The 17078-nt window shown below is 48.2% G+C and overlaps 1 protein-coding gene across 12 annotated transcripts in view; it reads right to left on the bottom strand.

Annotated features, from left to right (window-relative positions):
• UBAP2L (ubiquitin associated protein 2 like) overlaps positions 1-17078 on the bottom strand; it is a 1950223-nt gene that overhangs the window by 194524 nt on the left and 1738621 nt on the right. The window lies entirely within an intron of this gene.

Genomic DNA, 17078 nt, shown 5'->3' with positions numbered 1-17078 from the left:
TTCCTTGTCGGTGGTAGAGTGGAAGAGGTCACTACCCTCAAAAGGAAGGTCCAATATGCAATCCTGGACATCAGGGTTGAACTTAGTAGCCCGAAGCCAGGTCTTCCTTCTCATGTCCGTGGCAATGCAGATGGCCCAGCAGGAGGTGTCGATGTGGGCCACTGTATACTCCATGATGTCCAGCGCTACCAGGTTGGCTTCCCTAGACCCGCCTTAAAACGTGCCTGGCTTTGCGCTGGGAGTTCCGGAGGGATATGTTCCGCCGCAGCCTCTGGTTAGCCACTGCAAAAATGGCATCCGCATTGGCTTGACGCAGGTGCAGGGAGGCGTTGGAGTACAGCTTTTTCCCATGCGCCTCCAAGATCACCTCCTCTTTAAGCCTCAGTTGTCCTCTGTGCTGCTAGGCAGAGTAGAGTGATGCTGCGGCGATCACCCTCGAGTTGAGAGTAAGCATATATCCCCCTCCATCTGTCCATACTTGGCTTTGAGGCACCGATTGAGAGGCTGGGTCGAGTGTGGTTTGAGCCAACCCTGCTTTGCCAGAGCGACGACATCCTTCTGCATCGGGACACCAGTCTTGGTAGGGGGTCTCAGGGAGAGGCCATCTGCCAGGTCCCCCTCCTGGGGCTGCTCTACCTCAGGATGAGGTAGGCCCAGATATTCTGCCAAACCTGCAAGCCTGTTGTGAAAGGCCTTTGCTGAAGATGGTGTGTCAGTGTCCTCCTTGTCGTCTGTATCTACCTGGGTGACAGGCTGGTCCGCCGCGGGAAGAGGGGTGTTGGGTGCCGAGGGCTGTGGTGTGGAGACCAGAGTCAGAGGCTGCTGCGGAGGCTGATTTGGAACCAGCTGCACTTTGGGCGGATTCGAAGGAGCCAGTAGCGGGGGCTGCGCTGGTGCCTGTGGTGCCGGAGCCATGGGAGGAATTACCATGGGCACCGGTGGAGTGACCGGAGGGAGCAAGTCACTGACTGCATCCCTTAGGATGGCCCCCATCTGGGGGGTCCGCATCAGCCCCAAAAACCCTTGGAAGAACCTGTCCTCCGAGGCTTAAGAGGCAGGCAGGAGATACTGACTGAGTGGCTGGGGGCTGCTGGGGCCGGAGCACACTCAGTCTGGGTTGCAGAGGGAATCTGCCCTGCGCTACTGATCGATAGACGGTAGGGCACATACCTGGCTGACACCAGTCCCACCTTGACACTCGTTCACCCGCCTGCTCTGTTCCAATGAGTGCCATCGGACGAGCAGTCATGTTGTCTGGCGCGGCGGCCATTTTGTCAGGCTGCGTGCCACGTGCCAGCGTTATGGTGCATGGCCCTCAGGACGCAGCCCCGCCCAAGACTTTTGGTGTGAGAGCATGAGGCATATCCCGCACCTCAGGTCCAGGCCTGGAAGGCGTATCGCCCTCTGCATTGTCGCTGGTAGCGCTGGGTGCAGGCACCCCCTTGGACATGGAGCCAGTACTAGGGCGTAGCCCCTCGGGTGTAGACCTGGTAGAAGAACCTTGTGGTCCCTCAGCACCGATACCGGTAGGGTCCGGAGGACCCCCCCCCCCTCGGACGCAAGGCCGGTAGCTCGGTTAGCCTCGGTGCGTGTGCTGGTAACAAAATCTGAGTGGTTCCTCCCACTTGGGCGTTTTCTCTGGAAGGATACGCCCTTACGGGGTGCGATTAAAATAACGGCGCTCCCTTGGGCCTCGATCTCTGCTGGACAAACTTCCCCAAGTCCTCTGGAGGCGACGTTGGAAGAGTCCTCTCCACCTGGCTAGTCTGTTCTTCAGTGCGCCTGGAGTCAGAGTTGCACACGGTGCAACCCTCCCAGTTGTGGTCCGGGCCAAGGCAGGGGAGGCAAAGAGTGTGGGGGTCAGAAGGTGGAAAGATCACTCGCAGGCTGGACACCTGCTGAAACCCGCTGAAGTCGACATGCTCAGGGGAGGAGCGTGACGCAGGAGGACCAAGTACCTAGATGACAAATAAAGTCCAAAATAAGAGAAGAATCCAGGGAAGAGCGTGTGGAATTACATGGCAAGGCCAAACCCGGGAGTGTTGGTGAAATCGGCCCATTCCCGTCAAAGCGGACTGGGGAGTGGCACAAGTGGGCAGTCTCAAGGTTGTGCATGCTCCCATGGCCGCACCCCCGGGTGCCTCAAGTCTCCCGTCCCTAAGAAGCGATGCCCATACAGTATGGAGGAAAGGGGACGGGACCGAAGAGTAAGCTGAGGGATAAGCCCAAGAAGCAGCCTTGCTAATGACCTCCCAGAAAGCGTCCCTTTGCAACGCAATCGCTGTGGCTTTGGACTTCAACACATGAGCGTGTATTCCACCTGGAACCTTGTAACCCATGGCCGGCTAGGCCTCGGAAATGGCCAAGGGCATCTAGCAGGCAATGGATGCCTTAGAGGTTTGCGTCCAGGGTACCATGCCTCCGAACGTGACAAACGGAGCCTCTGTTTTCCTTAACTGCTTAGTTAGTGAGAGATAGAATTTAAGCACGCTATGCAGATCCAGGTAGTGCGGAGACCGTTCCGGCTCAGACTGAGGATTGAGAAAGAAGACCGGAAGACAATCTCCCGATTCAGATGGAAGGGAGAGACCACTTTTGGCAGAAACTTTGGATGGGTCCAAAGGACCACCTTACCCGGGTGGAAGACCGTAAAAGGCTTGCATGCCGACAGGGCCTGTAGCTCGCTAATGCTCCGGGCTGAAGTGAGCGCTTCTAGCAGAGCAGTTTTTAGACATAACCATTTGAGGTCCACTGAGGCGGAGGGTTCAAACGACCTCCTTTGAAGAGCAGAAAGCACTATGTTCAGATCACACCTGTTAGGGAGAATTCTCATTTCTGTTCCAATTCCCTTCAGCCTTAGAGACCCCAGCTCTTTTGCTGGACTTTAGGACTTTTTAATTTTTTTGTCCTGGAGTGAGTGAGAGACCTTTTTATCACTCTCTCATGAATTTTGATCTGATTTGGTCTCTGCGTTTTCTTTGTTTTTGGAGTCTGCCAAACTCCAAAGGCATCTACTTTTTGGATGGTGACACACGGCACCTTTGGTGCAGTGTCACAGAGGAATCCTTTGGATTTCTCAATAAGGTTTAAATTCTTTCTCTTGGGTAAACTACTGTTCCCAAGAATAGTAAAGTGAAATTGACTTTACTTACCTTTTTCCTATGTAGGTCCAGCACACCCCACCTTATGTGGAGTGCTGGGGGGTTACTTAGTAGCCCTTTTCCCTAATTACTCATGTAACATTTTTTATGTTACCCTCACGACTTTAAATGGCTGGTCGCAGTGGCTTAATTTTCCTACCATTGTGCTTTTCTACCGTGGGTGACCATTGTGTCAAAATGGCCCTGGATGTCTTTTTTCTCCATTTCTTACTTGTGAGGTCTTTCTTGGGTTTTACTCTGCGCGCCAAACCAGGTTTAACCCTTTTGTTCATTTTGCCTTTGGCAGGCTTCAGTACTGAAACCAGCCTCTGGCTCCAGTGTGTCTGGAAGGGCAGGAAGTGAGGGAGGTGCCTGAAATTCCCTGTCCTTAATCTCCTTGGTTACCTGAATGCACCCAGTGCTGATTGGCTGGCTGTCCTTCCAGGACAGCTACCCTACTGTGTGAGTGATAGCTAGGCTGTGCATGAATGGGAGAAACCTGCATAAAAGGCGAGGCTTCTTGAACAGAAGCTAGAGTCGACCACCAGACGAAACATCCGACAAAGGAATTTTGAAGAGAAGCTTGCTGCATCGTCCTGCACCGTTGAACTGCCAGATGACGCCCTGCTGCTGTGCTGAAACTGCTTTTCTGAATCGACTAGAGAAGCTCCGAAGAGGACCTCTTCCCTTGGGTAAGTGGGACCAACTAACCCCAAGGCCTAACTTTGCTGGCAGACCTTCCCCGACTGGCTGTATTTCTTTGCTGCTGCTAGAAGCCTGGGAGCCTATCTGCAACAGTGGTGGAGAGCAGGGGTAGGAGGAAGGCTCAACCCCGAAGAAACAATGGAGAGGAGCCAAGGGTTGGAGAACATGCACTTCCAGGCCTCGAAGTGCCGACTCAGACAATACCAGACCGGAGTACCAAGGTTCCCAACCGAAACCGCATTGTCCCCTGCCCCCTTCCGAGGCCGGGGTGGAGGAGGGGGACTGAAAAAAGACACTGGCAGTGTGTTGTTGCCTTGGCTGGTGCGTGCTTGGTGACCTGTCAGGCTGGCAAGTTTTCTTCTCCTGAAAGCCGCAGAAGCCTCCAAAGGAACAAGGCTTATGGCGAGACCTTCCTTGTCCAAGAGAGAAAGATTTCGGCTCTAGCTTTGTCAAGACAGCCAAGGACTTGGCAGTTTGAGTTGAGGTCTTTTTCTTCGTCATTTCATGAACAGTCGACGAATGAAAAATCCGAGCCCTCGAAGGGGAGGTCAAGAAAGTGCTCCTGGACGTCCGCGGAAATATCCAGGCTCCGTCGCATCTGGACCCCCACGCATAAGTCCATGTTGGGCGTGTTGATATGTGCGAGAGCCAACTCCATTGGGTTCCTGTACCACTGTGCGCACCTCAGCGAGGCCCGCCTTGAACGTGGCTTGCCGCTCCAGCAGGTGGTCTTGAATAAAATCCCCAATTTCCCTCCACAGCCTTTAGAGCCTGACAAAAGCATGTCTACATTTGCTTGTTGAAGGTGGTACCTCCGGTGGAAGAGCCTGGATGGCCCATCCCAGACAGTGACCCGAGGAAGGAATCACCAGCCTGGGGTGCTTTACTGAAGAGGCAACTGACCTTGTCGTGATGATTTTGAAACAAAGTCCTTCAGGTGTCTCGGCGTCAAGGTGTTGAATATCTTCCTCCAACGGGAAAGATGGTTCTTCAGAGACCGCAGAGCAAGGGTGCCACACGCTGCGCACGCGTCCCAGTGATGGTCTGTCCCTAGGAACTCTAAGCAAAGTGCGTGGGGGTCCGACGCAGGGAAGGAACGATTGCACAAGGCGCACCTTGAGAAGCCTCCCGCGACCAACATGCACCGAGGGAAGCGAGGCACCGACTGGAGGTAAGTAGTTTAGAATATATTAGAGAAGGCACGTGCGCAAAGCTTGAAAAACAAGGCCCGCGAAAGCTGCCAGGTCGATACCATGCAAGTAGAAAAAGGGACTGAGGTGAGGGCCCTAGCGGGCGTGCCTACACCGGGGGCCGCACCACTGTGCGTTATTCCAAATTTAAAGGGGAAGCTCAGTTCTTTTTATGCCAAAAGGTTCAAGTTTCTTCCCCATGCTGGGGGATGGCCCATAATGATGGAGGAAACGGGTTAGGATGTACGAGTACGACCCTTATGGTCATTCAGATCAAAATTCTTCAAATTCACAATTCATGTAATAATCCAAACATTGTCACATTCATCACATCCAAATTTGCTCACTGAAGGCTTTCTCTAGACAGAAACAACCCTTGTGGTCATTCAGTTGCATCAAAACGAAATATTTCAATCAATGTTTCATCCATTGAAGGTCTGACATCAAGGCTCATAAAATTACTATCTCAATGTATTTCATAATCCTTTTTAAGAATATTTGTTAATCCTTTTAGGTTGATTTGAGTCCTGTTCGGTTGCATTCCCTGTCATTTCATTGCAGAGGAGTTTGGAGGGAGACAAAAGGGAATTAAAATGGACAAGCATTAAGATATATCATAGGATATAATATGGCTGTTTCAGCCCCTCGCCTAAGAAGATGCTACTTGGGTTAAATTTTTCTTGTGATCATTTGTGGCTGTATTCCAATTGTATCTAAAAAGGATGAGTGCCAATTGCTGTATTTTGTTAAAGCATTAATTTCAATTATCCCTAATAATTTCATTATATTGTCATAAAGTATTTGTATTTTAGGTTTTCGCCATGTAAACCTAGATTGTAAAATTCCGGTTGGTCTTAGCCTATTCAAATTCAATCCTAGATAAATATCTTCTAAAAACAACAAATATAAATATTCTTGCTATTTGTCAAGTGTTACAAACATTTAGCAGATTAATGGAGAGCTCCTTTTAAAAGAAACGTCCTCATTAAGCTATTGCTTGTTCGTATATGTACATGCATTGGTCACGCATTAGGGTTAAATTGTTACCTTTGGCATGATTTAAAGAATTCTATACATTGGCTTATTAAGAATCAAATTCTCCAAATGTTCAAATATAAATGTATGAGCGTCTCTAACACTCCTATTCTCCAGTCTTAAATATATTCATGAGATGGGCTAAAATAGCCATAGTACTAACCGTTTTTCTCTTTTTATATTTCTTTCACAATGGCTTTCTGCGTGTTTTTGGGAACATCCCCATCTTAGTGTTCTTCTATATAAATGGAACATAATGAGGCCACGGATAACGTGCGTCATGACGTCAAAGATAAACAGAAATCTCAGCATTTCAATTGCGCTTGTGCAAATACTATTATCGTCTCTATTCTTTATGGTATGGTTGTAACTCACCTAAATGGTAACCAAAATGGCCAGTTTGCCATTAAACGCAAACCCTTAACATTTGCGCATTATGCAGCTGTATTATATTATTTTATTATTTAAATAAGCGCTAACTGGGGAAGTATCTGTTAAGTTTACCCATTTTAGGGTAGATGTAGTATAATCATCCATTGATTTTTAGAACGAGGGTTTTAAGCTAGTTATATTGGCTGACATGCTTGAAATTGAGCTCAATCAATTTACCAATCTACTTCTGGTGTACCTTTTATGTACTAATACTTCTATAGCCAATAGTCTAAGCATTCATATTCTAAAAAAATGCAACCTGCAATATATCAAGCAGTGGTCATATGTACCTGACCAATTTAATTGGTCACTTTTTAATATATCTCCATATTATCTTTCAATTATATATTAAGGTGGTGTTGTGTATGCTAAACGTAGTACTTTTATCCCCTCAAATTGGTACCTATGCATCCATTGATTCCACAACTCCATAATTTCAGAAATATATGGATGCCATGTCTTGGATTAGGGGATTGGGTACCCTTTTCTTAATTTCAAGTATTGTGTGTAATCATATTTCACCATATATCTTGTTGAACGTACATAGCAACAGTTCTAATCATATTTGTTACCTTATGTTATTCATATACTTATTTTTTCTTTAGGTTCATCTCAGTCAAAACACTTAATTTGTTCTATATATCCTCAGTTCATTCATAGAAAGAAGTGCATATCTTGGTCATAATTTAGAGACAGTTCTTAGTTTAAAGATTGTTTTGGCTTTCTACTGGCAGAGAATGCTTTCTCTGTCCCCCAGTCTTGAATCCACTTCAATTTGTTTGACTCCAAAGAATTTTAAATTCAAAGTTTGTTCCATAGAATGCTCTGCAGTGTTTTATGATCCAGGTATGTCAAGCTGTTGAGGTGTTCTCTAATGCTCACCCTCATTTCACGGATGGTACTTCGTATGTATAGCTTATTACATGTGCACACAATGATATAAATCACAAAGGACGTTCATAAACTCTTGGATATTGTCTTACTATTCTTGATCTTGTACGTTTGGACATTGAGTGCATAGTTACACATATTGCAATATGAACATTTGTAAAATCCTTTCAATGGGGACCCCAGTAAGGATGTTGGTTTGTACCATTTTTGTTTTCCCAGTATTCATAAACCTCTGACTAAATTGTGTCTTAAGTGTCAGTGCTCAAACTCAACAAGACTCAAAAATCAAACCTAAAAGGATTCAAAAATTTTCTTAATAAGGGGATTATGAAACATCACGATAGTAATTTGATGAACCTAGATGTCGTCTTGTAACGAATGAGAAAGAATACTTTCTAATAACCAAAACTGAAATTGATGTTTTATGTAAATGAGCTATGGTTATTATAATTAAAAAAAAAAAAAACATGCTGCATCTTACCAGACTATGTATGTTAAAAAGAATCTGTTTGTGTACCAAGGACAAAGCAGTTTCGGGGCTGTGGCTGCTGTGGAAGGCAAAGAGGCAGAGGCTCTGAGGGTAGATTTACCTCCACGTCTTCATGCACCACGAGGTAGTCTTCTCTTGCGTCTCATAGCCACTTGTCCCCTTCTACCGACTGATGAATAGAACCGAAAGGAGCGACCTGTTCAGCTTTGAGAGGCTGAGCAGTTCTGTTGCGGTTGGTGAATTGCTGCACCTAATCACTTAGTAGCTGCCTTGGACGCCTGCAGCTTCTCTAAACTCTCATCAGCCTTAGAGCCAAATAGGTGAGATCATCAAACTGCACGTCTAAGAGCCTAGCCTGCACATTTGGGGCAAACCCTGACTTGCACAACCACACAAATCTCCTGGCGACCGTACTTGCTGCCATAGATCAACTGACACAATCAGAAGAGTCTAACCCAGATTGCAGTGATTGTTACATCCTTACCATCCTGAACAATATTAAGGAATCCTTCCCTCATTTCCCCTTCAGCAATATGCTCTGTGGCTTGAGCCACAACATCCCACCGGGAGAAAGAGTACTTTGCAAAACCACATTAGTATCAATGGCCTTCAGAGCCATGCTCCCATGGGCACAAATTAGATCTGGAGGAGCGCAAGAGGACACCGCCTATAGCAGAAATCTCTTGAGGACCACTCTACCAAAGCAAGCATCCTTTCCCCGACTCGGAATCCAAGCTTTTATGCTTGGAAAATGTGTGTGTAAGGCCCACGTAGTCACCTGGCAAATGTTCCAGACAGGCACCTCCCTCTGCAGGGTAAAGGTGGCAGCGAGCTCTCTGGTCGCATGAGCCCTGGGCCTTCAGGCACATTCCTACCCGCTTGATCGTAGTATTTGGAGATGCAGAGAATGATCCACTTTGACTGGGTCCATTTAGTCACAGACCTGCCAGCACATGCACCAGCACAACCTACAGAAGTCTTGTCATTTTTCCTGATGTCCCTCGTCTCACAGACACAGAAGCCGAGGGCCTGCACTGGATGTAGCTGATGGAACCACTCCTCTGACTTGGAATGATGAGGCGTAGGAAAAAACACAAAGATGTATCTGAGATGGATGGAAATCTGAGACCACTTTCAGAAGGAAGGACGGTCTCACTCTCAAAGTCGCCTTCTCTTTGAAGAAAGTGGGTTTAAAACAGAACGCCTGAAGCTAACTCACCCTTTCATTGTGCCAATCTGCAGGCCTACCTGGGCGAAGGAAAGCAGAAAATACAACACAGGCTGTTGGACAAGTAAAATGCCGCAGACCACTCTACCAGCACCATGCTCAACCTTTACGCCAAACTTGGTAGGACGTCACCCAACAAATCCACTCCCTATAACTCAGCCTCTCAACAGCCAGGTGCGACGATTCAGGATGATGAGGTTTGGGCTGAGGAGACAACTAGAAGAGCAGAAAGGTCGGCAGTGAGGGCAGATGGACATGTCCAGAAACCTGGGGTACCACCTTCTGAGCCCAGTGCGGGGCGATCAAGATAAACGTGGCCCAAACAGGCGCACCCTCCAGCGAACCATCAGAATGACAGGGATCGGCAGAAACACATAGAGGGGGACGAACATCCACTCGACAGTCCGTGCGTTCCTTAGAACCTTGGTGAGGAAATTCCATTGGAAGCAAAGAGGTGCACTTGAGGGAACTTCCTGGCACAGCTCTGACTAGTGAGGCCGAAGTCTGTCTTCGTAAGGCAACCGCAATGATGTTCCTTGTCCCAGGGAGAAGAGCAGCAGTCAGACAAGTTGTTCTCCAGAACCACAGTTGCACTGCTTCTCTGCAGAGAGGCAAGAACCTCACACCACCGTGCTTGTTGAGGTAATGCATGGCCACTGTGTTGTCCGTCAGAAACAGGACATTCTAGCCCTACAGTAGTGAATGGCAGGCAGCCAGGGCCAGCTTGATCGCTCTCAACTCCAGGAAGGTGATTTTTGTTCTCGGGACTCGAGAGTGAGAGCACAGTCCGCTCACAGTCTGCTCTTGCATGTGAGCACCCCAGCCTTTTAAGACTATTAGTTGGGGTCAGTGTTGTCGAAGCAATGCCCCATTCAATAGGCTGTCTCGCAGGGACCGCCATGCTAGGCCTCGAGAAACTCCAGACAAGACCTGCAAAAGGTCTGATCTGTGGCCCTGAAACAGACTACTGACAATGGGGAAGCCACTGAAGAGTGAGTTCCCCATTGTCAGTAGAGGAGACATGCACAGCTGGGCCACAACCACAACAAGAATGTAGGAGGGCATGAGACCCAGCAAGTGCTGGAAGGCCAAGGCCGGAACTCTGTCCTGGGATTGGGGGACATGTACCATCTTGAACATTTTCGTCACTCAATCCTCATGTGAGAATGCCCTGCAAAGAGGAGTATCCAATACAACTCCAAAATATTGGAGGGTTTAAGACAGCGAAACCTGAGACTTCTTGAAGTTCAGGGAGAAGCCAAGCTGTGCAACAGGCAGCACGTTAGGAACCAATGTGACAACGCCTGGTCTGGGGAACGAGCATGGCAGAGCCAGCCATTCAGGTAAGGAAAGACATGAATGCCCTCCTGAGGCAAACCACTGGAAGGAGCTTGGTGAAGATCCTGGGTGCCGAAGAGAGACTGAACGGCAGGACCTTGAAATGGCAGTGGCAATGCCCACCACAAATCTCAGGTACCTCTTGTGGTGAATCAGCACAGCACCCTGAAGATCAAGTGTTACCAGCCAGTCCTGCAGAACGTGGGCCTGAAGGATCTGGGCCAAAGTAATAGCTTGAATTTGTCCTTGCGCAGGTACAGGTTCATGAGCCGCAGATCCAGCATTAGAGGCAAATCCTGTCCTCCTTCTGAACCAGAATATAAATTGAAAACCAGCTCCTGCCTCGTTCAGAGCCTGACAACTGCAACTTTCTTCAGAAGCTGACAAACCTTCTCCAACAGAAGAGGGTCTGGAGACCAGGAGGGCTGGATGGGGGGAGTTCTGGAGGGTGTGGAGCAAAAGAGAGAAAATAACCATGGTGTACAACTTGCAATGCCCAAGCGTCTGATGTGGCACCATTCCATGCTGAACAGTGAAATCTGCCCCCGCCCCCACCTCCTCTTCCACAACACGCACACATCCTCAACAGGGGATTGATTGGTGCTGGACATCGCCTTCACAGGGGCCTTTTATCCAGGGCAAGTGTTTACGGCATATATGGGGTGGGGCCCTTAGGGCATCAAGCAGAGCTAACGGGGAGCTGTGCTGTGCACCTCTGGTGGTGGAAATGTTTCTGAAGAGAGGCTGTGCTGGAGATAGGATATCACAGATGAGGAATCTGTGGGAGTATCATCCATCAGAAAGAACATTACCAGAGGGAAGTAATTTGTTTAATTGGTCCGGTCTTTGGAATGCACTATGCTAGTTTGGCGGTTGCAATCTTGTGAACAGCCAAGTATTGAGATATTTTCTGAAGACTAGATCTTTCTCTGGACACCGAGTTAAATAGCTTGGTAGATAGGAATAAAAAGGAGGATTCCTCCTCTGCATTTTTCGGTTGAATCATGGAACTGCTTCGAAGGGTGCATTGCTAGATCAAAGAGTTTTTACGAGCTTGTAGTGGAGGAATTTTATCTTCGTGGAATCTAGGGCCCCGTCATGGGATGTATGGTGGGCAACAGAAAGGTTTGCATTCCATCATGTGTTGGACTATGCACCAATGTGTCTCACTGTCTCCAGAGCCCTGCTTCTCTCTAGGCTGGACTACTGCAACAGCCTCTTCCTTAACCTCCCTGCTTCTGCCCTGCACCCTCTGCAACTCATCCAGAACAGAACCGTGAGAGTTTTCCTTGTCCTCAAGCCCAGGGACTGCATCTCTCTGGTGCTGAAATCCCTTCACTGGCTCCCCGTGGTTGCAAGGATCAAATTCAAGACCCTCTGCATGGTCCACGAGGCTTTCTGGGGCCTCGGACCTACTTACCTGCAACGTTGCCTGCCTAAATACTGTCCCTCTCGAGCCCTCCTCTTATCTACCTCTAACCTTCTGCGAGTGAGCCGGTTCTCCAAGAAGAGATTCGGAAGGAGATCCTTATCCTCAGTAGGCACCTCCCTCTGGAATAGCCTCCCTGCCACCCTCTGTCTTGAGCCTGATCTTAAGTTCTGGAAACTCCACAAGCCCTTCCTCTTATTCTCCTCCTCCTCTCTTCCCCCTACCCTGCTAACCTGGCTCTCTGCTATTTCCATCTCTCCCTCCACTTCCATACAGCTTTGCTGACTGGCCGACTGGTGCACCTCAGAGTCTCACAGGTCCCTGGCACCTCCGCCAGTTGGCCTTGCACTTGCCTCAGGGCCCAGCACCCCAAACTGCACTTCTGAATAACTGCACTTCTGAATAAATCCAAGAGAGCTTCTATCTCCGCACTTATCCCAGTCTCTACCGACTGGGTGCACTTGGACTCCCCCCTCCCTTGATCGTCTTGCACTTGCACAATCGGAATGCATCTCTGCCTAAGATCGTCTGTCTGTTCTCCCTTGTCTTCACCCCTTAATGTGCACTTGAAAAAAACAGCAGAATCACTGTCAGGCCCGTTTGCTGTATCTCAACTGTTAAATGTATCATTTCCACTTACTCTGCCTGTGCAGACCGGTATTGCCTCTGAATTTCAAGGGCCCTGAGCAATTGTTTTTTTCCCCAGTGTTCCCACCCTCCTTGAGCGCTTTGAAACTCTGCCTGTGTATAGGCGATTTCAAAAATAAACATTACCATTACCAATGGAGCAATCGGAGAGTCAGATGATATGCTTCCATCTTTGCAGTCATAAAAGTCAAGTTATTTGTAAGCTTTTTAGCAAATAGTACAAATCATTGGGGGTAGGGGAGTGTTGTGACAAACATCTGTCTCCCACAACCCTAAAGCCAGAAGCCAGAGGCCTTCAAAGGGTTAGGCATGATGCAGTAGAAAGGTGTTCAGTTTTCTGAAGCGTACCAAGTGCGAGAAAAATGGAATTGAGGTGCTTCCATATATACTGGCCCCACCGTCACGTCCAACGTGAAGCCTGGAATGGCGCTGAGCAAAGCCGACCCAGAGGCATGCTTTGCCCCTTAGTGACGAACATTTTTCCAAAGTCAGCTGAAGATTAGAATACCATTGTTAGGGTATTTATTGAGCACGGACATAGTTTTGGGAAGCAACTGAGTGCTTTACAAATCACAGTGGTAATGACACACTGAGGGAAGAAGAGATGTAAGGGAGTGGGAGCTAACAGTGGAGGGCAGGCAATTTTGCAGCAAGGGATTTACAAGCACTCAGGGGAGGAAACCGTGGGAAACAGACAACCCGTCTCGAGTATGGTGGGGAGTGTAGACCTAGGTGTTAGGGGTGAGCCATTCCTTGAAGAAGAGAGTCTTCAGCTCATTCCGGAAATTAAGAAGTGTGGCAGCGAGTCTGGTGTTGACTGGTAGAAGGTTCCAGAGTCTTGGGGCAGGGACCAAAGACATGTCTTCTGGTCATTTCATTCCTGCAGGGGAGACTTTCAGTCTGCACATGTCCTTACTTCTGGTGGATCGTAGGCCTCCAGAGATGCAGAGTTTTTCAGTGTGGCAGTGAGGAAGCTTGGGGACTTCACAGAGACAGTCTTGTATATGATGCAGCAGGATTTAAAGATATCTTCTTTCAGTGGGAGCCAGTGCAGTTCGAAGGAGGGCTGGGGTAATGTGTCCTGCATGCTGCGGCACAACTCAACAAAGGCTCTGCAAATTCAACCACATCTCAGGGTGTTAGGGTAGTCACCGGAAGGCCTTCCATCGTATGTTATGTTTGAAGGAGAGGTGTTTGTCAATGTCAAACCCAAGGGACTTGGCACAAGTGGCCAGCGAAGGCATGAAGCCCTCAAGGTTCATATCAGAGGGTCAAATGTGGATGTAAGGGTGTTCAGTGGTGTTGGTCAGCCGTAGAAATTTGGTCTTGGAGGATTTGAGCTTTAGGTTAGCAGTTGACATCTAGGACCTGATGTTAGGCAAGCCTTGAGCCTGTGGATGTCTTCAATGGAGAATATATTGAGGTAGAGCTGCATGTCAACTGCGTATTGGTGGATGTGGATGTTATGTGGTGCCAGGAGGGTTCCATGTACAGACTGAAGATCAAAGGGGAAAAGGATGGATCCTTACAGGACTACACAGGCGATGGCCAGAGTTGGTGAAGGTCAAGGAGAGCAAGGAGGCAAGAATGCTCACAATCCGGGATTTTAAGCATATTTTAACCTGGATGGTAGCAGTTTCTGTGCTGCATCTAGGTCGGAAGCCAGATTAGTAGGACTGAAGGAGGTCCTTGGCGTTTATGTGCTGGGTGTGGCTACTGCTTTCTTACCTAAGGGTGATGGTGCGTTATTTGTTGAGGTCATCAACGCCCAGTGTTGGTTTCTTGAGAAGCAGGAGTATTTGTCCAGTCTTGAGGGTCAAGGGGAAGAACCCCACCCTGGATCCCGACAACCTAGCTAGCTATTGCCCATCTTCCCTTCTTAGGTAAGCTCATCGAGAAAGCGGCAGCCACACAACTGCAGCAACAGATCAACACCAACAATCTCCTCCAAACCTACCAATCCGGGTTCAGACCCAGATGCAGCACGAAGACAGCAACCATACAGGTGGTCGATGACGTCCTCAACATCCTTGACGACGGCCATCCCTGCCTCCTGGTTCTACTCTAGCTCTCGGCCGCTTTCGACACAGTAGACCAGCAGGCGCTTACGGACACCCTACATCGGCGCACTCCTCTAGATTGCCAATGCTACCCGTTACCTGTGCAGTCCTGCAGGGCTCTGTCCTCTCCCCAGTGATCTGCAATCTATACATGGAGCTGGTGAGAGCCCTTGTAGCCAGACACAACATTCATCAAAACGATGACACACAGCTATACCTCAAGATTGACTATCAATGACATCCATAGGCTCAAAACCTGCCTCTCGCTGATCTAGTCTTGGATGTCCAGTGCATACTTGAAGCTCCACCGCTCCAACACCGAATTCCTACTCCTCACCAACCCAGACATACAGACCTGTCTATCAACCATGAACTCAGAGCTTCACATCGGAGCTCACCTCCTGCGCCAAGTCCCTCAGGTTACACATCGACAAACACCTCTTCCTCAAAACACAAATAGCTAAGAAAACTCAGATGGCTTGATATCGGCTCTCCCTCCTGCAAACAGTTAAGTCCTTCCTCACTCCCGACAGCTTTAGATCCACCGTTCAAGCACTGATCCTATCCCACCTGGATGAGGATAATGCACTCCTTGAAGGCCTCCCGGCATCCTCCCATGTGCCCCTGGGAAGTGTCTTACACGCTGCCCCGCACGCCTCCTAAAGGGGCTACGCAGATATGACCACATCACCCCAGCCCTCATCAACCTTAATTGGCTCCCACTGCATGCACAAATCACCTTCATGTCTTGCTGCATCATCTATAAGGCAGTTACCCTCAAGTCACCCAGCTATCTTCCAGAGTAATCATCTATGGTGGACAGCGCATCACCTGAAGCTAGGACATGCGCAGGCTTGAAATCCACTGCTGCAAAAAGGAAAGGAACAGAAAACAAGCCTCCTCTGCCCACGCCCCAAGACTATTGAACCTCCCCCACGTCGGCATTAGACTCGCTTCTACAATTCAGAAAAGAAGACCCACCTCTCCAAGGAGTCTCTCTTCCTCAACACCTAGGCCATCACATCGCCCCTCATGGTACCTGGCTGACTAGATGCCACCCGCCCCTCTACTCCCCACGACCCGCAACAGCTGTACCTCTCCTCTGTACCCCTTTGTATCCTAACCCCTGCTGTATATCTGTTATGTTACCACTGAAAAGTGCTCAGTTATCCATCTGTAATGTTGTACACCTCTGTAAAGCATTCCGTTATGTATCTGTATTAGTGTATACCTCTGTAAAGCTCTCTGTTGCTTCTCAAAGCTCAGTCCGTGCTCAATAAATACCATAATAATAAGGTACCTTGTGTTAGGAAGCTGTTGCTGATGGTCAAGTAAGGGAGGAGTGCTTCTGTCGGAAGAGTTTTCAGTACGGAGGCAGAGAGGATGTTTGTGTACGATGTGGCCTTGAAGGATGCCAGGGTGGCATTTAGGTCTTCCCTAGCGAGTCTTGAAAGTTATCCTGGTAGCTGTTTTTGGGAGATGGGATGTGTTGTGTGCTGTCAGTTCTGTCGATGTCTATGTGTTGGAGGCTCATGCTGATCTTGTAAATAAAGTTGATGGCAGTGGATTCTTCGATGGGGTGAGGTAGAGGGTTGATGCAGCGCTTGATAGCTTTGAAGAAGACTCTGCTTTCATTTTTTTACCTTGGCTATGGTGGTTTGGAAATGTTGGCAGGAAAGTGAAAAAAAGGAAAGGGGGAGTCTTGCCTCTCTTTCTCTCAAATAAAAACAAAGGAGTAAAAGTACAAGAAAATCGCATTAAAAAAAAGACTGGTTGGCCACAAAGGACAACTATAAGAAATATTTGCAAACCTTTTTTAATACTGTGATATATTTGGTAATTAGGGAGCCTTGAGGAGCTTTAGCTGATAGGAGTCCCACAAATGTTGACAGACCCCAAGGACTACATGCAGCATTGCTTGATCCCTGCCATGGACATTTGGCAGTTGCACAAAAGGTCTTAGGAGGGCCGTAGCATGGTTTTAAGGAAAACATTTGACAAACTTGTTCTGCGAACTTAAACTAGCAAAAAACCACAGCTTTGACGCAGGTATTCATTGTCTGTGAAAAAATAACTAATGTTGGATGCATGGGCGATGCCCTTACAGGATCACATTTTGGTGCTGTTGGCAGTGCAGCATCCATGTGGGAGATCAACTCTGGCACTGCCGTGTCCCTTTATACATGATTTACATTATCCTAATGCAGATTGCATCTGATGGCTCTTAGATGCGAAGTTACACTAAATGAAACTTCCAGCATATTTGGCAACCGGTGTTTCATTTTCCTCTGCCCTAGAGATTTAATCAGGATTTTTTTCATAGTTTGCCAATTGCTTGAAACCCGATATCTCTGAAAAATGAAATCAACTGCACTATGACCCACACGCAAAGGCACTTTGCATAAGAATAGGTGTTACACTGGCTAGATCGCTTAACTTTCGACTTTTGAGTAGATCACCATCTGTTGGACACTGCAAGGCCCACTTGTATG

The sequence above is a fragment of the Ambystoma mexicanum genome, chromosome 1p (genome assembly GCF_040938575.1).
Source record: "Ambystoma mexicanum isolate Mex_15411 chromosome 1p, UKY_AmexF1_1, whole genome shotgun sequence".
Classification (NCBI taxonomy): domain Eukaryota; kingdom Metazoa; phylum Chordata; class Amphibia; order Caudata; family Ambystomatidae; genus Ambystoma; species Ambystoma mexicanum.
This window is presented reverse-complemented; position numbering and strand designations above follow the sequence as displayed.